Genomic DNA, 23,811 nt, shown 5'->3' with positions numbered 1-23,811 from the left:
CTGCCTCGCTCATGCCTAGAAGGCTGCTCAGCTTTATCATCTTAATCGTCTCATCTCTTAGAGTCAAAAGTAAGTCTAGGAATGCCTTTCCTTTTAAAGGCAGGTTTAATGTTGAGAAATATCTGCTTCTAAGTCAATTGGCTGAAAATAAGGAGCCAAATTCCTGACTTCTTGTTTTCTGTGGGTTGCTCAAGCTTCCCTGCACAAAAACGTCCTTTCGATGGCCCTGAAACCACCAGGGTTCTTCACGGAGGTTGACGGCCGCTCACCTGAGCAAGCTGGAGCAGGGTTCCCTGTCCTTGAGCTCCCTGTGCTACTGGCTGCTCACTGCGTCCCTTCCAGGAAGGGCCAGAGGGCTCTTCTCATCCCTTGGCGTGAGTCTCAGATTTGGGAGCTGGTTTCGAGCTTACTCTTCTTCTTGTCCTTAGACTGCAGCAGTGAAACAATCCGGGCGTCTGCAGTAGAGCCTGGCAGGTGTTCCACATCGCTGTCCCTCTGCATCTGGTGGCTGTGGGGAACCGGGGCCTTGTTGTCCTTCCTGGAGAGAACTACTAGTCACATCTTAATCCTGAGCCATACATTTATACTGATTTGAGAGATAAATGAGTCTGACAGCAAGACTGAGTCAATATTCTTGGTCTTGACCTTTGAGACAGAATTAGTAAACAAACTAAATCATAAATTGTTTATTTTCTTGGTCATAGAAGCTGACAAGTCCCTAATAAATGAATCTTTAAAAATTATTTATTATCCCACATAGTTTAAGTGTTCATCATCAATTATTTAGACCACTAATATTGTTACCCATTTGGAAAGTAAAAGGAAAAATATCTTTCTACTATAGAATGTTGCAATTTTATTTAATGAAAAAATATCCTCTTATTTTTCTTATTCTTCTGGAAGAAAATGTTCCATTAAATAATTGAAGCTTCTAAAATGAAGCCTTGTGTTTTTATCATACTAGAATAGCTTTCATTTTCTACGTGAATGTTAGAGAGCCCTGAATATTAACTATTTTCATGTAATAAACATTTTGAACATAGGGAAACTCAGCCAACTTGATTGTTCTCAGGTGAAGTTCAGACCATGAATTATACAGAACTACAGATAATTGCAGGTGATAAAACCAATCACAGTATGCAAATCAGCAACTATTAGAACCTCATGGAGCTTTTTCCATGGTTTTGTTCAAATAAAATAGGATGGTAAAACTGGAAACTTAATTATGTAATTCAGGATGCTAAATACATTATTATATTCTCACACTTTTTAAAAGAATTGGGACAAAATAGTCATTTGTAATTTTGTAATCTTTGCTTTCATTTTGTATAAAACAAAATATAAAAATGTGTTATTTTTGAGGATAGAGGGGCCAGCTAGAGACGTGACGTCCCTGAGTAGTTCATATTTCGGATCTGAAGTTTCCGCTTCTAAAATGCATGCTTGGCTTGAAATGATAGATAAATACCCTCCATATTACTGATTTATACTTTAAAAAATTCTTTCTGAAAATTCTACAGCAGGTCCTTGTTATTCGAGGATAATTAGAACCAGAAAAAGGCCATTTGAAGTGAATCCACTTAAATGAGGACCAAAATTTCATAATGTAATGAAAAAAAGCTTTGGGATTTTATCTTGCAAAAAAATAAACTGAAAATTATGAAAATAAGTTTATTTTAGTTTATAGTCAACAAAATTTAGATTATCATTTTGACCATGGCTGTCTCTTAGAATGAGCAATGGAAAATCAACTGTTGATGGTTTTGAGATGAGTAAATCTTTGGACAAAATTGTATGATCGTAAATTGTGGTACTTTTTAAATCACATGTGACATTTACATCACATCTTAAAGATGGCCAGTTTTTCAAAAATATTCCAGGTCTTGATCATTTTCCTTTGGGGTCTTTTCTATTCTTTAATATTAAACTCATTCCATATTGAAATCCCTAGCTTGCCACCAACTTACAGTTTTTCTCTTTAATGATTGTCTCCTCCTCAAACTGCTTAGTCCCCGTCTGCCATTGTTTTTACCTGTTATTGGGGAAGTTCTTTAATGTCATTTTGATTAACCTCCTGAAATTCTGTTTTGGGGGCAGGATTTGCAGTTTCACTTTGCAGTGGACACACATCATTTTGTGGGAAGTACAGGACACTAAGAGACATGATCGGGTGTAGCTGCTGATGGTGAACAAGGATGGAATTTTGAGTGGGAATTCAAGTCATAAAATGGTTGATTATTAGGAAATATTTTAGTGTTTTGAAGGCATGCTTCCCTGAGAAAGATCCTAACTGTCCAGGGATTTGGATGCTGAGTGATGACAAGGACCCTCTGACTTATTTGCATGAATCCATTGCCATGGGCTCTGTAGAAAAGAGGACAGATTTATGAGTGGAGAGATCCCAGTGCTGGTCTTGGTTCTGCCAGTGAGTAGCTGTATGATCATGGATGAGTCACTTAATTTATTTTGGTGTAAATTTACTAAGCTGTAAAGTGAAAAGGTTGAACTCAAGTCCCTTTTGGTCACAAGCTTCTGTAATTCTGAAGTGTTGGATATTTTAAGTCTGGCCAGAGCTACATCACTCTGTTTTCATAGAGTCCTAGAGTTTAATAGTCATCGACCAACTCCTTCTTTTAGTTTATTTGCACTGTATATGTCTATGGAGATATATAGATATATCCCTCTCTCTCTCTTTATAGATATATGTATATATTTACATATGTAAAATTTTATAATTTCTGTAGCTATATCTATATGTCATCATACTTTTGATAAAGTTGTGATCAGCACTTGGGTACAATTTTAACTTCTGCTCTTTCCAATAGTGTTCTAAGTGTTTGCCTATATATTATAATCTTAATGTTTCTCTTTTTTTCACATTTATCTGATCTAATGGCTGCCTCATAGCCCATTGGGTAAATCTGTTTTAATATACTTAAATATGTCCTGACCACTGGGCCACTGATCATCTGCGTAGTTTAGAGTTTGGGGGTTTTTTGGGCCATGTTGCCGTAGACATCCCTGTAGGTAGACAGTTTTGTGAAGAGCTTCTCACACGCACGCACAGTTCTCTGTGCACTTCGGTACTTCAATGCCTTTTGCTGCTGCTGTAAACAGGAAGACACAAACTAAGGCGAAGCCTCTGGTGAATGAAGCGGTGGGAGGAACAAGGAAAACTGAAAGAACATTGTCTTTTGCTCTGCCAAGCAGGGCAAATAGAGACCCTGGGGGGTGTGGCGTTAATCACAAAGGAAGCAGGGAAGGAGACGGAAAACCAGGGTTCTGAGTGCTGCCCCTGCCACACCACACCTAGTGTTTGGACACCTGGGGGGGCCGGTGACCTTTGGCTTCTGAAGTTGCACTGTCTGGTCCAGAGAACAAAGCCATCAGTCACGGCCAGAGGGAAGACGGTCTCAAGGAGCAGATGTGGTCACAGCAGTAAAGCATCCACAACCTGAATTAGCTAATCCTACATTATTAAAAATTGCAGCACTTTTCATTTTGATTCAAGATCTTGGAAATTTTCATTGCATCCTTGGGAGATAATAATTTGTTCATCCGTTATAATTAGATTTGCTCCCTCTCATTGAGATAAAGGAAGCATAATTGACACTTTTCCCTTCCTACTTGCAGTGTCTACTGTGGATGGTCTGTGGATGTTGTTGCTTCCTCTGCCTGTGTGGGTGAACTGTTTGCAATGCTTGTTTGACATAACTTGCCACAATACTGAGGTGGTTATTGGGCAAGAAAGGGAACTGTGCATTGCTGAAACTGGGGGTAACTTGGTTGTTTACAGTCGCTGATGGCAAATGTTTCAAGTTAAGTCAGATTAAAGCGGATTCAATCAAGTGGTTTTAGTCATGATTTAAATTACCAAGTAGAGAAAAAAAAGAGAGTCATAGAAATTGTGTGTCAATTTCCAATTCCACTGTGCTAGGTCGTATGGGAATGAAAGATATTGATAAAGGAGGATGTACTCTAATATTTTCAGAGGTTAACTGAAGCACAGACCTCACATATGTATTTCTCAGCTTTGAAAGTTACATCCAATAACTTTTAAAACTTTTTTTTTCTTTTCCAGATTCTAGCCACATTGGAGACTGGTTGTTTTCCAAAACTAAAGGAGAAGCCCATGAAGGGATGGTGAATTCTTTTTGAGTTTTGAGTAACAAAATAAAGGTAATTATTGATGCTTTCAGAATACGTTTGCAATACGTTGTGGAGGCCAGCTGCAGTGGTAGCAAACAAAACACAGAGTTTTGGGTATTTTCTCTCACAAAAAAAACCTGGTACTTTCCTGATTTAGTAATCTGATTTTTTTTTTAAACAAAACTTAGCATATTCTTCTTACGTAAGCTTTTCCAGGTAGGTATACATGAGGATGAAGGTGTGACCCAGCTAAACAGTTTACTCCTTTTCTTAGCCTGGATCCCTGGCCACACCTCCCTTGCCTGTGCTGTGTGACATCCCCACATTAGAGAGAGACTGAGAATTCCCAAGATTATAAGTTATAGAAAGACAGCTACAGTGTAGGGGGCTCATTTTAATCACACATAAATTTGATAAAACTTAATGACCAGCTTCCCTATCACCTTCCCGGTCCCAGCTAATTTAAGACCCATGACAACTGAGGGCCTCACCTTGTCAAGACCAGTTCTTTTTTTGGCTGGGTTTCAGGAGCAGCTCTTCTCTCCCAGCCATCTAATCCCAGAGCTCGTTATCCTCTCCAGGCCAGAATTCCTTACCTAAATGCCCTCAGTTCTCGTCTTCCCCAGAACGTTCGGCCAAAAGCTCAGGCCCACCATCAGCTTGTTTACTGTTCCCCAATAGACTGGTTCCAGAATCTCTTCACAGTATGTTGTCTTAGGGACAATCACAATTCCTCCTCACCAATTCTCAGACTCTCCATTTATTTTTCCCCTCTTTTTCAAATTTCTCTGCTTAATGATTGGATTTATAGTTAAAAAGTAACCATATTTAAATTCATACTGATCTACTTTTTTATCCAAAGCAGTCCTTGGGCCAATAGGCTGAGGATATAAAGAAACATCAGGAGAATTTTGGAAACATCTGACTGTCCGATGAACAGGTTGCCTTGCCTAGAGGAAGTTCTCTGTTGTAGGAGATATTTCTGTAGAAACTGTACACCTGTCCGATGAGGACGCTGCTGAAGGGGAGCCTGACTGCATCAAGAAGAAGGTTTTCTAGGTCCCTTTCGACCAAAAGGAATTGTCCAATTTCTCAATTGATGGCCCAAAGGAAGTGAAGATTTTGGTTCATTTTTTTCCTGCACATCTAAAAAATTAAGCAGATATTCACCTAGATTATGGCCCTTGTAACGTCTGGTGCATCTGTCATGCTTTAGGGGTGACTTTCTTGAAACTCATTCTCAAGCATATTTTCTGAATGGCTCCCTCTTAGCCCTTATGACCTTGGAGAGCTGTCTGGAAAGAAACGGCATACTTCCTTGGTAATGAGGTGCTTAGAGGGGGCTGCAGGGCAGCGGGGAGCCCAGAGTGCCGTGGACAGTGAGGGCCAGGCCAGGCCAGGCAAAGAGCACCCTGCAGCTGGCTCCCAGCAAAGGCGTCAGCGCCCGTGAATCATGGTAAATGACAATTAGGAGCCACCCAGGGGAGAAAGTGCTGAAAAGCTGTCTGAAGTGGGTGTGTGTGTTGCTGGGCTGGGAGGGCGAGGATTACCTGAGTTGATTATAAACCTGACTCTTAGGAGGATCTTAACATGCCCTTTGAACCCCACCTGCTCTGCCACCCTAGAGCCGCCAGTGTCTGCCTCCCACAGCCAAGCTTCCCCGTCTGCCACTCCTTGGGTACGGCAGGGGCATGGTCATTAAACATGAGATAAAACATAACGTGATCACCGTTTTTAAAGTGTCTAAATGTCCCGGGACCATCTCTGGAGAGCATGTCCTCGAGCCTATAATGGCATGTTTGTGTTTTAACAAAGGTTGATGCTCCCATTTCCTCATCAAGCCTCCCTTATTCCTGCAACAAATGTTTCCTCTGTCTTCCTTATAAATGCAGCATCACTTGGTTCTTACCTTACGTCATTGGTTGGGTCCTTTTATTAATTATGTGTGAGGGCGTCTCCTCACTTATCGCTGGAATATTAGCGCCATGAGGCACAGGACTTCTTTCTGTTTTGTTTGGTACTTTATGCCAAGCCCCTTGGTCAGTGTCTGCGGCATAGCAGGTGCTCGGTGAACATTTACTGAATGAAGGAATGAATGCATCTCCCTGCCCAAGCCAGAAGTTCCTTGGGGACTGGCAGTCCCTTTGTCCATGAATTTCTTGCTGTGCTGACACAGCGGCTGTGGTCTTCACTGACCACCAGTCTGCGGGGGGCGACAGCCCATGCTTGGTTCCCTCTCTTGGAAGGGCTGAGGAAGGGGCACGCTGTGCTGTCACTATAGTGGTGACCAAAAGCTGTGCCTATGTACTACTTAACCCACAGAAGACTCTTTCCAAGATGCTTACAAGTGAGATGTGGAGAGAAGCAATAGCCAAGAGCCAGCATTGGTGTCGCCATGGCAGGCAGTTTGCATGCTGTGTTCCCCAGCCCCACCCAGGAAACCGCTCTGAGGGGCTATGCGGTGGGGGGCAGGAAGGGCGTTTGCTGGTTGTCACAACTGAGTCTTCCCCTCTGTCAGATCTGAGAGGAAGTGTGTGGTAAGTCACGTGGAGGCGGCATGTCTGTCCCCGAGACAGGGCCAAGGTGCCCTGTGTGAGAAGCCTTGCCTCTGAATAAATGAATGAGTTCAAGGAGCACGGACAGAAGGAGCTTTCCTGCAACGTGTGTAGTTCGATTTGTAGCAGATGAGAAGTCTGGCTGATGAGAGAGTCAAATCTAATTCTGATGATCTAATAATATCTTTGAAGAGGTGCCCTGAGGGTCAGTTTCAGTGTTTTGGCTTCCCCTCCCAGGTGACCATAAGGATGAAGGTGGTAGGCAGACTTTTCCAGAACCTCCATGCTAAGTGAGTTTATCAGGAAAGGAAATTTTAGGTACAAGGACTTTAAAGCACAATAATAATTGCCTTTTGGTCAGCTGAGGAGGAATTTTGAGACAGTCATGAGATGTTAACATAATGAAACCATGGACTTGTGCTCCATGTCTTCTTCTTTGTCTTCCTCTCTCTCTCTCCCCCTCCACACACACACACACACACACACTCACACTCACTCACTCGCGCGCCATTCTGACTTGAGAAATTCTCATGCCTTTGCGTGTCGGGCTTTGTGCTGAGGTAGCTAGTGTCTCTCTTCATCACCAAGTATTCGTGAAGCTCTCAATCTGTGTCACATGATCGCTGCCAACTTGTCTCCCCTCCCCCTACACAGGCCCTCAGTCTGGCTTTCCAGCCCTGCCCCACTCTCCTACTCCGCCGAAGTTCCATTCTTCTCCTGCCATCCCCTTCCCAACTTTGCCACTCAGAATCCCCTTCCCTCTGGCCCAGCCCCGGCAGCTCACTGGTCGCAGCCCTGCAGGGCTCTGCGCTTCTCTTCTCTCACAGCCCCTCGCTCCTCCTGCCCCTGACAGCTGTAGTGAGACGAGCCCAGCAGGTAATGCCAGGCTTGCTGGCCCAGTCAGGAGCCTCATCAGCGAGTCATTCTTCCCAGCCCCCGCTTGCCTGTTGTTCTTGATCTTGCACTGGAGTCTGTCACCTTCTGAAATGCATGGTGCACTTGTTACAGCCTCAATCTTTGGCTGTCACCTTAGGCTGATTAGCATCTCTGCCTGGCATAGAGGGAAGAACCTTTGATGCAGGCTGCCATCTCCCGCCCCGCTGAACCATGTTCTAGTCATGCATAATTACTGTCAGTCTTCTGAAAATGCCAGGCTCAGTCTCAACCCTATGGCTTTGCACATGCTGTTCCTACTCCCTGGAAGGCCTTTACCCTCCCTTCTCAACGGGCTAAGTTTGGCTGATCACTAATGATGTCATTCAGGTGTCTCCTCCAAGAAGCCGGCTGGGTCAGGTGCACCTGTTGGGGAGGGAGCTTCTGGGCCCCACTGGACAAAACTCATATTAGAGCCTGTGCCTGTGTGGTTTAGATGCTGATCTCTTCAGGTAGTGGGCTTCTCTGCGGGGCCTCTGGATCTCTGGCCTCGAGCATCACACCCAACACAGGTGTTTAGAAAATGTCAGGCTTTCTGGTCGTTCATCCTTAGACCTGCCAACCTACAGTCAATGCTTTTTGTTTTAGGTTATTGTTTTTCTAACCGAATATTTAATAAAGAAGCGCCATCTGATGCAGAGAGGAGTAGAGCGTGTAGACTGAGATTGCCAGTCTTTCTTAGAACATGGCTTCGCTGGCTGTATTCACTGCTTCTGTTCTCACAGGGCTGTGCCATATGCATTTGCCACTGTGTTTGACAGTTTAGTAAAAGTTAGCGGAGCAAGACAATCTCTCCATTGCGTTCAGACGACTATAAACCCAGGTGTATTAATTTTGTACATGGGCTGTGACAAGAAAACCACTGCCAGGAGGTGGCCGTGCATTCAACTTCCATCGTCTCGTGGTGCTCTCATTCTGACATGGGCGAGGAGGGCACTGGCGTCTCAATAGTAACTGAACCCTTGAGGCTCCTACTACGTTGGGTAACTTCTGTTTGGACAAAAGCTTGTTCTCCGTACTCAAGGTTAGTTTGCTACATTGTGCTGGGCTTAATTTCCCAGGGAACAATCTCTTAGCTTCCCTCTGACACACAACCATCCCTCACCAGTGTGGGGCTCCAGCAAGAATCCAGACCTGTTGTCTTCCAGAAAAGGCAGAGTCTGGCTTCTCTGCTGAGATCTGTCCTGGTATGAAGACTGGTGACTTTCTCACAGCATTTCTTCTCCCATGACTGAGGAAATGTGGGAGGATGATCTCTTGCGCATTTTGGGTTCTCTGGGTTGAAAGTGGAGCATTAAGGGTGTGATGAATGAAGCTCAGTCAGACGAATGAGCTTCTGACGGAGTTGACCCGAGAATGCAGATAACAGCACTTGAGGGCAAAGGGCAGTTCTTCCGTCTCTTTGCTCATGGAATTTGGGAGATGACAATAAGTAGCCCATGAAACTAAGTCCCAAGTGTCACTTTTAGTGACACTAACACCATTCAGGTCTGAGCAAGGCCTGGTTGTCCTGACAGGATTTTTTCTTTGGCTTGGGGATATTGAAGTGCCTGACAGAACAAAGGAGCACGAGAAATGGAAATCTTCTAGCATTTTTCACCTCTCACGCCTAGAAGGATTCCATGGGGGTGGAAAGTGAACACATCTTTTTGGCATCTGTGTTCCCAGGCTGGGGGTACAGCTGAGCTGAAGGGGAAAAGGGAAGAGGAAGAATTTGTAGAATAGAACGTCTGGGAGAGTCACATGGAGAGAGTGTCAACACAATTCAGTCTCTTTCCTAAGTTTAATTTTTTTTAATTTGAAATTCTAAAAATGATCACAATTAAATAGCAGTTGTTAAGTACCGATCGATCAAGGTATTTTTCAAACTTTGTTTTGAAATGTGACTGAGGTGAGTGAGCTCTGGTCCCTGGACAGATGGGCTCTGATGACCTGGGAAGAACTCTTGTACAAATGACTAGGGCTGTTCTCAATAGATGCTTCCAGTATCCAAGGGTCACAACTGCGTGCCAATAGGAGAGAGAGTTGGAAAATCTGCTCCATACAGCCAAATGGGCATTCTGTCCTAGGCGAACGCCGGCTGAAATGGAGCCGATGTGAAATGGAGCCGATGTGCGGCCAAAGGCTGTTGTCGAAAACAGAAGAGCTGGCTCTAATTCCCCCAAACCAGAATCCAGCTCAGTGTTCCAAACGCCAGTAGCCCCAGCTCCCTAAGGTGGTATCTCAGGGCCCAGAATGACCTCTCTTGTCCCACTGGACCTAGCCACACCACACGGTTCTTTCCACTTTCCTTGACGACGGGAAATCTGGACAAGACTCTGTGTACAGTCCCAGAAACATCTTATTTTATTGTCGTGGTCAAAGGTGGCTTAGTAAGCTCTCGGCTTGGAGGTTAGCTGACTAACCTAAGTTTACTGATTTACTAAGTATCTGTGTTTAGCAAGTTAAACAGTCTTTCCTCTCAAGGAATTTATATCACACACACGTGCGTGTACACACGCGTACCTATTCTTTGAACTTTAAAAACAAAAGAATGAATGAACACATGTATGTTTATGTAACACAGTACCAGGACATAGATGAATAAATCTTTACTATAATTAACAAGTCTCTGTGTAACACTTGGCCAAGGGGGTTTTATCCCACCTAGAACAGAAGGATGCAGGAAAGGGCATGGTTTTCCCTTCACTTGGGGCGGGGAGAAAAATCCCTGGTTTAATTCTTAGGACAGTTGAGGGCATGGTTAGAACATGGTTCGATGAGTGGGAGATGGCAGTTTCCTGGGAGGGACTGGTAAAGAACAGGGGTGATGTGCTTCTGTGAGGCGTGGGGGGACTGTGTGGGCAGGAGTAACATTCTAGCAAGTGGTGAGGACTGGTTTTTTCACGCTGGGTCCTACATGTGACCTGGGCTCATTGACCTGACTGCTACAAAGATACGTGTGGTAGGAAGGATCACGGCTCCCCAAAGGGTCGACGGTTCATGTCCTAATCCTGGGAGCTATAAATATGGTCAGTTACATGGCAAATGGGAATTTAGGTTGCCGGCCAGCTGCTTTGAGATGGGGAGATTATCCTCGATGATCCAGGTGGGCCCACTGTCATCACGAGTGTCCTCTGAAGGAAGGAGACAGACCACAGAGTCAGTGTCAGTGAGGCCATGTGACAAAGTCTCCACCGCCTTTGCCACATTGAAGTTGGAGGAAGGGGCCACGAGCCAAGGAATGCGGGCAACCTCTAGACACTGGAAAATGAGAAAATGGGTTCTCTCCTAGAGCCTCCAGAAGGAATGCAGCCTTGATGTTTAGCCAGTGAGAACCATTTCAGACTTCTTCCCTCTAGAACTATGAGATAATACATGTGTGTTGTTGGTTTTTTTTTGTTTTTTTTCTTAAGATTTTATTTTTCCTTTTTCTCCCCAAAGCCCCCTGGTCCATAGTTGTGTATTTTTATTTATTTATTTATTTATTTTTTGAGGAAGATTAGCCCTGAGCTAACTGCTGCCAGTCCTCCTCTTTTTGCTGAGGAAGACTGGCCCTGAGCTAACATTCATGCCCATCTTCCTCCATTTTATATGTGGGTTGCCTACCACAGCATGGCGTGCCAAGTGGTGCCATGTCCGCACCCGGGATCCGAACAGGTGATCCCCGGGCCGCCAAAGTGGAAAGTGTGCACTTAACCGCTGTGCCACCGGGCCGGCCCCACATGTGTGTTGTTTTAAGCCACCAACTATACAGTAATTTGTTGTAACAGCAGAGGAAACAGTTCAATATGGAAACCAGCCTCTATTTTGGAAACATGAGCCCCTCTTAGTTATTTATGGAATATATTATAATGGAAAATTTATGGACTATAGATAACTCAAAGAAGAATCTCATCAAAATGAATTCTGCGATCTCTCTAAACTCATTGATTTTACCAGAGTGAGGGCAGGCACTTTATTTCTTCACTGTGACATCCTCACCGGCTCGCTCAGAGCCTGACTTGTTCCTGTCTGACTGAATGAATCTCTTTTAACTAAATCCATGAGAAACCAAAACAACTATCTTTCCAGAGAAGTTATTTTATGCTAAAGTGAATCACCATAATTAGAAATCTTAAAATTCAGGCTCTTGTTATAGACAAAGAATATCATACTTTACATTGTCATTCAAAGATGAGAGGCTTGGTTAGAGTTTTTTTTTTAAGTTGTTGGTTTAAACAAGGGTCATTATTGCTTCCTTGGGTTCTAGGAACTTCTTTGTAACTACATACGATTGGAGTGTTGACTTGCCCTTTCCATGCTCAGTAAAACTGCTATACTATGTAGCGAGTTATAACCTTAAATTGGCGACCAAAGAAAAGTGTTCATTATTTGTGAAACAGTTTGGGAAGTCTGGTATTATTTACTAATACATTATTAATGATTTTTGCATGGCATTTTTTAGAATTTAGAATCTTTCTAGTGTTGATTTGCTATTTCTTCACTCACTCATTCTGTGAAAAAATCTTTGCTAGGATCTTGCTATGTGCCAGGCCCTGAGGAAACAAGCTAATAAGATGTGGCGCTTATCCCAGAGGAGTCCACATTCTAGATGGGGAGAAAGACAAGCGGTTAGATAAGGAGACTATGGCAGAGCCGTTGGTGAATAGTTTGGGGAGCCAAGCAGAGGGAAGGTCCATCTCTGCAGGGAGAATACAGCGAAGAGGAGGAGCTATTGAACCAGGTACTGAAGGACCAGGAGGAGCTTGCCAAGTCGAAGAAGGGGAGGTATATTTATTGCCTACTGAATCTCAGGCTCTGTGTGTAATTTTGTCATTTAATTTTATGTTGAGGAACATGATATTCTACTTAAGTAACTTTGCAAAGCCACACAGAGGGGGATTTACAATCATTGCTTTAGAAGTCATTGGTTTTAAAGCTCTTGACCACAAGTGAGCCTTTTTCTATAAAGGGCCAGATTGTAAATATTTCTTGCTTGGTGGACCATATGGTGTCTGTCACAACTCTTCAACTCTGCCAATGTAGCATGAAAACAACCATAGATAATATGGAAATGAATGATCATGGTTGTGTTCCAATAAAACTTTATTGACAAAAATAGGCAGTGGGCCGGATCTGGCCCATGGGTTGCAGTTTGCTGATCCCTGTTCTGGAACAGCAATTTTAGCTACCATTCTGTTTTGGAATATTTCTGAAGAGGCAGCTTATAGGCCTCATTAACTTTTCAAGTGGGTCAGTGACAGTGTCAGAATGTATTATAGAATCTCACCAAGAAATGATAGCAGACTGGATTAATAATGGAGGTTCGGACTGACCCAATTTTCTCACATTTCACATCATCATCGTTAATATTTAACAGACCTCTGAGAATCCAGATATAATACATCTTTAGGTCATTATAGATGAGTCTAAAGAAAAAAAACGCACTAATTCAGTCTTGGCAGAGGATTTGACATTGCGTGGGTATGTGTGTGTTTTAACTCTGAGATTTTCAAAAAACAGAAATTGAAAAGATTTGTCTGGAGCCACTGGGAAGGAATAAGGTAAATATCTGAACGGGTGGCCTGGGTAAAGGCCCGATGCCACTGTCTTCTGGAAAAAGGCAGACACATCTGGTTAGTGTAACCTTGAGGGGCTATGTGAGGGAAAATCCTAAGCCCAGATTAAAAAAGTAGTATACATCTTGACATCTTAAAGCAACAAGCCAGAAAAATCTGTCTTTAATAGCTGATACTGTGGGAAAAGTCACCAAACTCAGAGAGATGAGTAAAGAATTCGTTGGAGCAAAACAGTGAATTGTTTTGAGGACAGATCTCTCCAAGAGTATATTCTAAGAAATTTAGCGTGGTAGGAAAACACCTGCAAAACCATTAAAGGACTTCAGAAATGTTACCAAAAGGAAACACAGGGAAGCCATTTAAATCACCTGTCCTGGCCCTACGTGACTAAAAGGAGATTTTTCTCTTGGCTGATGAAGGAGAGCTGGACGAGTATGGGTGCATTGGGAGCTGATTTCTTTTGAGTAAACCTTTTAAAAAAATCAAAAGCAGACTAAGTTTATAAGATGGTTTCAAGTTTGGATGGTTCCAACTGGATCGAAACATTGTCTTACCACCAGGAAAGGATTAAAAGTGATGTCTGTTCCTGTTGTCTCCAGAGTTCCATGTGCTTGGTGTCCCCAAATGTGTTTTGATCTGGTTCTCCATCAGGCTCTGTGTTGTTGCTTTGAGGTTTGAATTTGGAGAAAGTGGGAGGAAAAGATGGAAAATATTGGAGTTGATATCTTCCTGGAAGACGCTATGCATGTTAGCAGGCTACAGTTATTCCAATCAAAACAATTTAAACTTTTCCTTGTGTTTTGGATCCTGGGCACGAATCTTGCCTTGGATGAAACAGATGTGATTTTGGGACGTGCACAAAGTCCCATAATGTGGAAGCTGAGCTTGTTGGCTCTCTTGCTACTGTACCTCACTCTGAACCTACAGGAATCAAACTCTACCCGTTGTGCATTTGTGCGTTGTTTCTGACCTCTTTCTAGGTTAAATGCAGCTTCATAAAACTCAGAAAGATCTTCCTGAAGACAGAAATCTTAGGGCAGCTGAAGAAATAATCTGTAAAGTAGATAAATGCTTTGATGTGGATTATGTTCAGCAAACAGTGTTTATGTAAAAGGCTTTAATATGTAAACCAATTAAAGAGTCTTATAATTTGACTTCTCTTTCCCATTGAAGAAAACTTTTTTATAGTGTAAATATAGTAAAGAATATCTGTATTCTACAGTCTTGCTGACATTCTTTTCTTTTGGCAAGGGTTAACTAAAGGGGATCTTCAAAGCATTGTTGATATATCGTAGAAAGCTTTGAAGCTTTTATTAGCATCACTGGAAATCTTTGTTTCCTGGAAAGTTCACTAATGGAATACGTAATTTCTTACAGAAATCCATTTCTTAGCTGTATATAGTAAATAACCTAATCAGTGGAGATGCTATTGCAAGGTAAAATTAATATCTAAACTGGTCCTGAGTCAACTATATCCATAGCCAAGCTTTTAAAGTCTTAAGGTATGATGTTATTTGAATCAAATTAAACTTTTCTTTATCTTAATTCACCCAACTCTGTAATAGCAATATAATGTACATTTTCTAGCAACTCAGATGGCTGGTATTGAATATGAAACCAATCTGCTCCATCTCAGCACCTTCCATCTCAGTCAGTGGCGCCATCATGCAGCCAGTTGTCCATTCTGACCACTTCTCTTCTCCTCCACTGTCACCACCCGTTCCAGGTCTTACTATCTCTACCTGGGTGGCTGTGTGGCCTCCTATCAAGTTCTCTGCTTCTTCTTGTCCACTTCCCCATCTATCTACCCCCAAAGTCTATTTTTCTTGAAGGAACTAGAGTGATTCTTTAAAACTAAGTCAAGATCATGTCACTCCCTTGCCCACAGCCAACAATGGCTTCTAGCAACTCCAAATAAAACCCAAAGTCCTTCTTTGGCAAAGGGCCTGTATGACCTGTGCTCAGCTCTCTCTGACCTGCATATCCTGCCATCTTCCCTGACACTCTTCATTTCCCTTGCTCCACTCCAGCCACACTGGCCACCTTGCTAGACCTTTGGACACACCAGTCACTCTCCTGTCTCAAGACTTGAGAATTTATACATGTTCTTTCCTCCTCCTGAACTCCTTCCAGATACTCACCAGCTTTCTTCTCCAATTCCTCCAGGTCTCTGCTCAAATGTTACCTCCTCAGAGACACCTGAAATATGACTTTATCTGAAATAGAAGCCCCCCATTCTCTTACCCTGTTTTTCCTTCCCAGCTCTTACTAACTGACATTCAGTGCTTTATTGGTTGATCAGTTTGTTTATTTGTCCATTCATTTATTTATAATTTGTCTATCCTGTGAGCTCCATCATGACAGGGACTTTGGTTTATCATTGTATCTCTCATGCCTAGCGCTCACAGGCAGTCGAGACTTATCTGCTAGGTATTGAACACAGGAAAGAACCAGGGTTATTCAGGTAGTTTTGGTGTGTGTATGTAGATCATATCCTAGTGCAGTTATGTTGTTTAACAATACAGCGAAGTTTTTCATTTTCCTGCCCTACTAAAGGTTTGCCCTTCAAGAGTCAAGGTTTATCTTCGATTTAGTTCTGACCTAAAGATTCTAGCAGTAACCTTGGTTTACCTTCAACATACTTCAACATAGAGATTGCAGTACCTGAACTTCTTGGTGATTTAATGGTTTTATAGTGGCAATCTGTGTAGATGGACAGAGCGCCATGGGCATCTTACGTGGCTGCTTCTTCAGTGATCAGCAGGCCCATATTTAGCACGAGGAAAAAGAGCCACATACTCAAGTCTATTTTTAATACAGAAGAGTTCCCATAATTATCTAAACACTTAGAGGTTACTTTAAGAAATTTTATATGGTTAAAGGAGCTTTTTCTCCTACAAATGAGCGACCAATAATCTTCCTGTGAATATTATATGAGAAGAAATTGAGAGTAAGAGCTAATAGAGGAAGTTAGAGAAATGGTTTGTCCATCCTCGCAGAAGATAATAATAGCCATTGCATGAGATCATTTTGTTGGCGTAATTGCCCTGAGCTGCTTTTAAAATGTCAGATGTATTGCTATATAATTTACAGACAGTAAAATTCATTCTTTTTAAAAGTGTACAGCTATGAGTTTTAATAAGTGCATATAATTGCACAACCACAATTTGTGTAACCAATTTATAGTCAAAATATAAATTTCTATCGCTCTAAAAAGTTCCTTGTGCCCCTTTGTAATCAATCCCTCCATTCGGCCCTGGCCCCTGGCGACCACTGATCTATTTTCTACCCTCATAGTTTTGCCTTTTCCACTGTCATCCCAGTGGAGTCGTACAGTGTCCAGCTGTTTGAGTCTGGCTTCTCTCACTTAGCTTAAGGCACTGCAGATCCGCTCATGGTGCAGGTTGTCAGGAGTTTATTCCTTTTTATTGCTGAGTAGTATCCCGTGGTGTGGATATGTGCTGATCCATTCATCAGCTGTGGGATATTTGGGTTGTTTCTGATTTTTGGTAATTACAAATAAAACTCCCATGACTTTCATGTACAGGTTTTCATGGGAACATACATCTTTATTTTTTCTTGGATAAATACCTAGGGGTGGGATTGCTGGGTTGTATGGTAAGTATGTGTTTAACGTTATTAAAAAACCACCAAACTGCTTTCCAAAGTGGCTGTGCCATTTTCCATTCCCACTAGTGAGGGGTGAGAGCTCAATGAGCTGCTTCTGAATCCTCAAGGACTGACTCCCGGGGTGGTCTGCCTCCTTGAAGAGAAACCTCAGGATTTTTCTTTCCCCTTTGTTCCCCTCAAGTTTGTGTTCCCGTCTCTTCTGCCTGAACCTTTACTTTTTTTTTTTTTTTGGTGAGGAAGATTGTCACTGAGCTAACAGCTGTGCCAATCCTCCTCTATTTTGTATGTGGGACACCGCCACAGCATGGCTTGATGAGTGGTGTGTAGGTCTGTGCCTGGGAACCAAACCTACAAACCCTGGGCCACCAAAGCAGAGTGCATGAACTTAACCACTACCCCACTGCACCAGATTGAAAAATCTTTCAACCCTTCACTGTTGCCTGAGTTTCTTTTTTCCTCCTCTGCATGTGACACAGTACCTTATATTGGGTAGATGCTAATTCCCATCTGTTTGACGTGGTTGTGGGAGACTACGTTAAACTTTCTCAAGGGGAAGGACTGCCCTCTGTGGAACTTTGGTGCATGTGTAGCAGGCTCTGCATGAGGTGGTTGAGCCCCCGCCAAGGTCTAGGAGGGAGTCCTGCCATCTCTTTCCTGACAATAAGCTATCACCTACCAGGTGTGGGCTGTAGAACTGTGTTTGGACTTTCACTGTGCTGAAGATCAAGTTTGCCCTAGGCAGAAAAGCCAGAAACCAGTCTGTGGTTATTGAAAGGTATCTAGATTTATCTTGGAGATACTAACCACGAAGGGTGTAGAATCTTGTGAAAAGATTTTTCTCTCTCTTGAAGCTTTTACGTTATTTTTCAGCCAGCGGTACAGCATAGCACAGCGGTTAAGGATGAGAACTTGGGAGCCAAACTCTGCTGCTCACCACCTGTGTGACCTGGGGCAACTTTTCTGTGCCTTAGTTTCTTCGTCTGTAGAACAGGGATAGTAATAGTAAGTAGTGGTGATGATTAAGTGGTGAATATGTGTTTGGTGCTTAGATCAGTGCCTGGCAAATATTAAGTGCTGCAGGCCTGTTAGTTGCTGCTGTGATTGTTATTAACTAAACTTTATCCCCCATACTCTGAAAGCATGTGTTTTTCATGCATTGGTCCCACTTTCACAGCTGTCAGGTACTAGATACCTTTTCTTTTCTTTTTTTTTTTTAAATTGGTACCTGAGCTAACAACTGTTGCCAGTCTTCTTTTTTTTCCCCCCCTTCTTCTTCTCCCCAAAGCCCCCCGATACATAGTTGTGTATTTTTAGTTGTGGGTCCTTCAAGTTGTGGCATGTGGGAAGCCGCCTCAGCATGGCCTGATGAGAGGTGCCGTGTCCGTGCCCAGGATCCAAACTGGTGAAACCCTGGGCCACCGAAGCGGAGCGCACAAACTTAACCACTGGGCCACCAGGCCGGCCCCTAGATACCTTGTCAAAGAATGACTCAAATGCAGTTACGGTGAGAGCCAGAGTTGTATGACATCACCTGGAGTGATGTCCAGGCGCTGAGTGTGCCCCGAGGCTTGTGTTTACACTCACCGTGCTGACTTGGGTCACGTGTTTGCGTGGCGTCGGTTCTCTGGTCTGGTCGCTGATTTCTTTACTCTTGGAGGCTCAGGGGGAGGTTGTGATTTCTGAGGCGCACCGTCCTGCGCCCGCAGACCTCTTCCTCCATTTGAAGGGTTGAGTCCACCATAGTTTGGTCAGTACGTCTGGGTTAGAGGTTTTGGCACAGCTCTTTAGTTCTCTCTCTCTCCCCCTAGTTTCCTTGTTGCTGTCTCAGAAATGACTTCTCTAAGTGCTGGTATTTTGCTTTATGAAAGTGGTTTCTTTGAGTGCTGCTTAGCAGCTTTGTTCTCTGACTCTTTTACACTGGCCCTCTCTCCAAGGAACAGAGCTGACCTGCTTTCCCATTTAGGACCTGTGGTTTGTGGGAATCAGTCAAGTCCCCTCTGTTTTGTGAGGCCGCTGCCTCAGGGCTGCAGCACGCGGTCCTGGGACCAGTGAGCATGCACACCGCCAGCAAGGAGGTCCGTCCTGCCCCTCGGGCGGGGTGGGCCTGCCCCGGTGTGTGCACCCCGGCTGTGATGCTGCTCTGCTCCACTCACGCACTTCAGTTATCCCCGGGGGGAAGGAATTTATGTTGTTCTGAGCATTGTCTGCAGGCTAACTCCATTCTCACGAGTGCACTAGAACTGCTCCTGAGTGCCGTAACTTATAAAATGTAAACTTGTGAGAGGCTATATGGAGTTCCAGTAGCCTTTCAATATTGTCTTACTAAACACGCACCTGCTGGCATGGGGCGGATACCAGAAAATGTTGACTTTAAGAAGGGGCGCCTCAGACTTGAAGCTCTCGAGACCCACTTCTGTAACAGGCAACCGGAAGATGTTACCTGGAGATGAGAGGAAGGAGGCGAGAGGGACCCAGAGTCAGTGAGGACCCACCACCTCCTTCCCGTCGTGAGGGTTGACAGGCAGACTGTGGGGAGAGTGAGCTCTAGCTTGTAGTGTATATTTTTCTTAGCAAGCACAGTTTGAATATCAGTAAGTTTTTTTAATTTGCTATTTGTTGTTCACTTAGGGGAAAGAGAGCAAGGCCTAACATAAGCATCTTATTTTCAGGAAAACATGCCCACGTGAGGCTGGTAGAGAACAATAGAAAACATTTGCCCTCCCCAGTTGCTGAATTGCATGGATCGACTGTAAGTGTCCAGGGGTCCAAAGAGGGCCCACAGTATCAGGGCTGCTCCGAGCCACTGCGATTCCGTTGGGAGACCCCCATTGATCTCTGATGGAGGAACAGTGAGGGCTCGATTCTGAGAAGTCTCTGGGTCCTCTTTTCTTTGTGGTGGCTGCACATCTAGAGTACCTCCTGAGACTGCCTGTGAAAATATACTCAAGTGGTGCTTTTCAGACTTGTTTAGCTTTAAGGACATTTGCAGAAAGCCATACTCTTTGAGGCATATTAGATGAAATGTGAAGGGTTGAAGTGTTGCATTCTGTTTTGCAACTTAGTGTATTAGATGTTTTGTCATTATAATTACATATCTATGTGTGTGTGTGTGTGTGTGTACAAATTGTGTATGTATATTTAATTAGTAAGTGTAAAGTTGTCTCTTACTATATGTCTTATTCAGTCCGGGCTGTTATAACAAGATACTGTAGACTGAGTGGCTTAAACAGCAAACATCTATTGCTGACAGTTCCGGAGGCTGGGAAGTGCCAGACCAGGGTGCCAGCAGATTCATTCCTGGTGAGGGCTCCCTTCCTCATTAGCAGACAACCGCCTTCTTGCTGTCTCCTCAGTAGTGGAGAGAGAAAGAGGCAGCAAGCTCTCCTTGTGTCTTCCTATATGGGCACCAATCCCATCATGAGGGCTTTACCCTCATTGCCTAATTACCTCTCAAAGGTCCCAACTCCAGATACCATCACACTGGGGATTAGGACCTAAACAAGTTAATTTTGAGGGACACATAGCACTATATTTGGGTTCTGTAAACAATGTAAAATCATATTGACAAGCACATCTATCTGTCTGACAGCAAGCTGTTTTTCTTCAATACTTGTTTGCTACTTGTTTACTCATTTTGTGGTTACAATTGGGCAAATAGTAGGAGGCATCAAAGATTTTATATGAGAGAACTTAAAATTGAGAATTCTGCCCATTAACAATTTTTCTACTTGTGATTTTGGATAATACCTACATCCTTTGAATTTTGGGGTAGAACACCTCCCAGGGTTTTGCAGGAGAATATTTGAAAATGTATGAGGACCTGATGTGGCCTTTTAAGAACTTGTGCTGTAATGGGATATATGGGAAGCCCACCCAATAGCAGCATAAACCCCTAAAGTGGGAAACGTGTCGCCATAGGGAGATATCCCCAAGGACAGAGGGGTGGTGGCGTTTCTGGATCTCACCAGGGAGGATTGTGGTGCTTATTTTAGCTCCCTCTCCTTCATGTGTCCCCCGCGTCAGTTGCTATTTTGATGGTGAGCATCTCCCTACAGCTGGTGGTGTGCTGGTTGCCAGGAGCCCTCACAGGGGGAACGAGCTGCCCCTTTGCCCACTGGTACCCCTGTCAGTCTCTCAGCATCTGTTTCTTGAGCACTGGACTCATGCCTATGAAATAGTAAAAGCATACAATAAAGAAGAGAGTCCTGCTTATAAAAACCCACAGCCTCATTTTAGAGAAAAAATACATATGAAATACAGGTAACTCTTGATTCAGAGAAGTAGAGTTCAAAAAGGTTGTCATAGTCAAATTGTACTTTGAAATACATTTAATATACCCTGACTTGCTGAAAATTACCAACATTTACTTAGTAAAAAAATCTATTATTTAGGAAAATATTCACTGTTCTGTGGATATTATTCTAGTGGGTAAAAATATTACAAGCATAATAGTTCAGGATCAAAAAATCTCCTAGAAATTACTTGACAAATAAAATGGGCCAATGTTAGTACTCTTAAAATGGTCTATTATTTGCTCTTTATCCAAGCTTTCTGTACCCCTCCTCCCTGGCCCCAATATTAAAACGAATCCCAGGCAGGCAGCCTTAGTGTGTCATTGAGAACTGTCCATTCCTCTTTCTAAAGGCGTCACAGCAGCCCCAGTGTCTTTGAAGGGAGCCCCTCCCCCTCAGCGTCCCTCCCGCCCTATCTCCTAAGGCACCTTCCCACTGTTGTCATCACTCATTTGGCTCTAACTTTGGCTCCTGCACATGGCTGTCCAGTCACTTACTAATGGTTTTTCCATCAACTTGTGTGGTCCTGGAATTGATGTTAGTAGAATGACACCTGGGCACCAATATAGTAAGTGCATGTCTGAGAGGTGATAGAAGGGAGCTGTCCCCATACTGTTACAGACCCATGGCGATGTCTCTAGCTTATTGTATAGTTCCAGTCAGTGTATACTTTCTAATAGGCACGTGGTTTTGCTGATTTGGAGACATTTTATTTATTTTTTACAAATTTTGAAATAATAAGAATGATTACTGTTTTATTATTACTCTTGTTGTTGTTGTGGCTAATCTAACCCTGGATGGTTGAGAATGAACTGTACTGGTCACTTATAATCAGGTATTTGGCGTGAATTTAGGAGAGAGGAAAGTCCCTAAGGAAGAAGTGAGGCGGTCAGGGAAGGCCTCATAGAAACTGGAGGCATTGAGCTGAATCCCAGAAGGTATCTTGAGGTTTGTTGAGGATAGGGGGAAAGTGCCCATGGCTCTGTGAAAACGTCTTAAAGAACCTCCTTTCTTTGTTCTGGGCATCCAGGGAAAGAAAGAGGGGAGAAAGTAGCCAGAGGAAAAATTGGGTCTCTGGAAGCCTTGTCCCCAGAGCCTGCAATGGGGTCTGTTGGATGGATGCCTGGTGAAGGGGGACAAGACTCTGCTAAATGCTCTGGACCTAGAGGGTCCTGACACCATCGGAGTTAGGTAGTATGTGAACAAAACTCTCGGAAATGTCCCTTCACTGTGGGCACCTCCATGAGCACCTCCTGTCAAACCGAAGTCTTTTGAAACGTTAAGATGGAAGAGTGCCTTTCTCTGGAGTGTCTCCCCTCCAGATGCAATTGGTCTAGAATGAGTCACAAAGTCATGTCAGAGTTTTTGCATACAGATTGATAACTGTCTGAAAGTCAAGCGAAAATTCATTTTTGACCAGGAAGAAATGCTTTAGAAAGGTGGAGAGAGCCCTGGGGAGATGAGCAAAACCTCCTGGGTCTGACCTTGAGCTGACCTCCTCTCCCTGTTGCGCTCACCATGTTGAGTCTCCTTTCCCCAAGGCCCTGTTTTCCTCTGGAACTTTTTCTGCTTTTATCCAGGTTTGACTAGATTATTAAACTTCAACCTATTACTTAATTTGGACCCTTTCCTGATGGTGATCTTGCTCTTTTCTTTCTCCCAAATCATCTTGAGCGCATGAAAGCTGATTTATTATTTTGTTTTCCTGTCACTTACTATATGCTGAAGTTTTGCTGTCTAGTGACTGAGGTTTTCCTTTGTTTTTGAGCAAAGCAGATTCCTAGAACTCAAGAGTCTCAGGGACAGGCCTTTCCAACTCCTTCTTGGTCTTTGGGCTCATGATCCCTACTACAGAGTTTCTTCTTTCTCCACCCACAGTACAGCCTCAAGGGGATCCTTCTGCACACTCAAGTCTGGGAACCCCTGCCCCAGAGGGCACTGGAGGGACGTCGGCCAAGGACGCCGTGTGATCTCAGACACTGGGGCTCTCTGAGAGGAGGGAGTGGTGAGGGGTTCCTCTCCTGCCCTTGCCTCTTGGCTCCTTTTGGTTCTCTTGGCCTTTTTCCTTTTTGATTTCATTTTTACCTTCCTTTGTGGTAAGAGGGTACAGAAAGAGGGTCTCCTTTTCTAAAGCAGCCAGTTCCTCTTCAGTTTAGCAGGCGGAGGAGGAGCCCCAGGGGAAAGAGAGACTTAAATTGGCCAACCTCTGTTCACAAGGTGCCAAAGCCTTTTAGTAATAGACAGAATTGTGGGGGAGGAGGGAAAATGATTTTTTTTTTTTTTGGCACAAAAAACAGTCTACTTAAATTCAATAGTTTGTCTGTGTTTACCGCAACCATCTTTGTGGCTTCAAGTAATGAATTCATGGCTGTCTGAATCTCACCAAGCGGTGGTGACAATAATGCTTTTTGCTTTGTGGGAACTTCACATGGGTTGACTCGTCTCCACCCCCACATTACCACAGGCTGATTTCCTTCTAAGTTGTCTCAGCCTGGGCTTCCGGGGAACCCCATTCTCTGTACCCGAGGCGAGATAGGTTCTGACACTGTGTCTCCTATATGCTTCTAAAAACCAGGAAGTGACACCAGCTCTGGTCCTTTATAATGCTTGTGTGTCATTGGCTGCCCTCCAGTTCAGGGCCTTCTGTGCTTGAATGAACTCTTTCCTGAGGTGACTTTTTCAAAAGGTAATACAAGGAAGTGCCTAGACATT

General features: G+C 43.6%; 1 protein-coding gene across 21 annotated transcripts in view; it reads left to right on the top strand.

The window, feature by feature from the left end:
• Positions 1–23,811, top strand: part of SVIL (supervillin) — a 224,187-nt gene that overhangs the window by 36,440 nt on the left and 163,936 nt on the right. For all 21 annotated transcript variants that reach the window (XM_070601832.1, XM_070601827.1, XM_070601830.1 and 18 more), the window contains exon 2: positions 4,082–4,179. The gene's annotated coding sequence lies outside the window, so the exon portion shown is untranslated. The remainder of the gene's footprint in view (positions 1–4,081; positions 4,180–23,811) is intronic.

This window comes from Equus przewalskii, chromosome 30 (genome assembly GCF_037783145.1).
Source record: "Equus przewalskii isolate Varuska chromosome 30, EquPr2, whole genome shotgun sequence".
Taxonomy (NCBI): Eukaryota; Metazoa; Chordata; class Mammalia; order Perissodactyla; family Equidae; genus Equus; species Equus przewalskii.
Note: the sequence above shows the minus strand (reverse complement) of the source record. Positions and strands in the feature narration are given on the sequence as shown.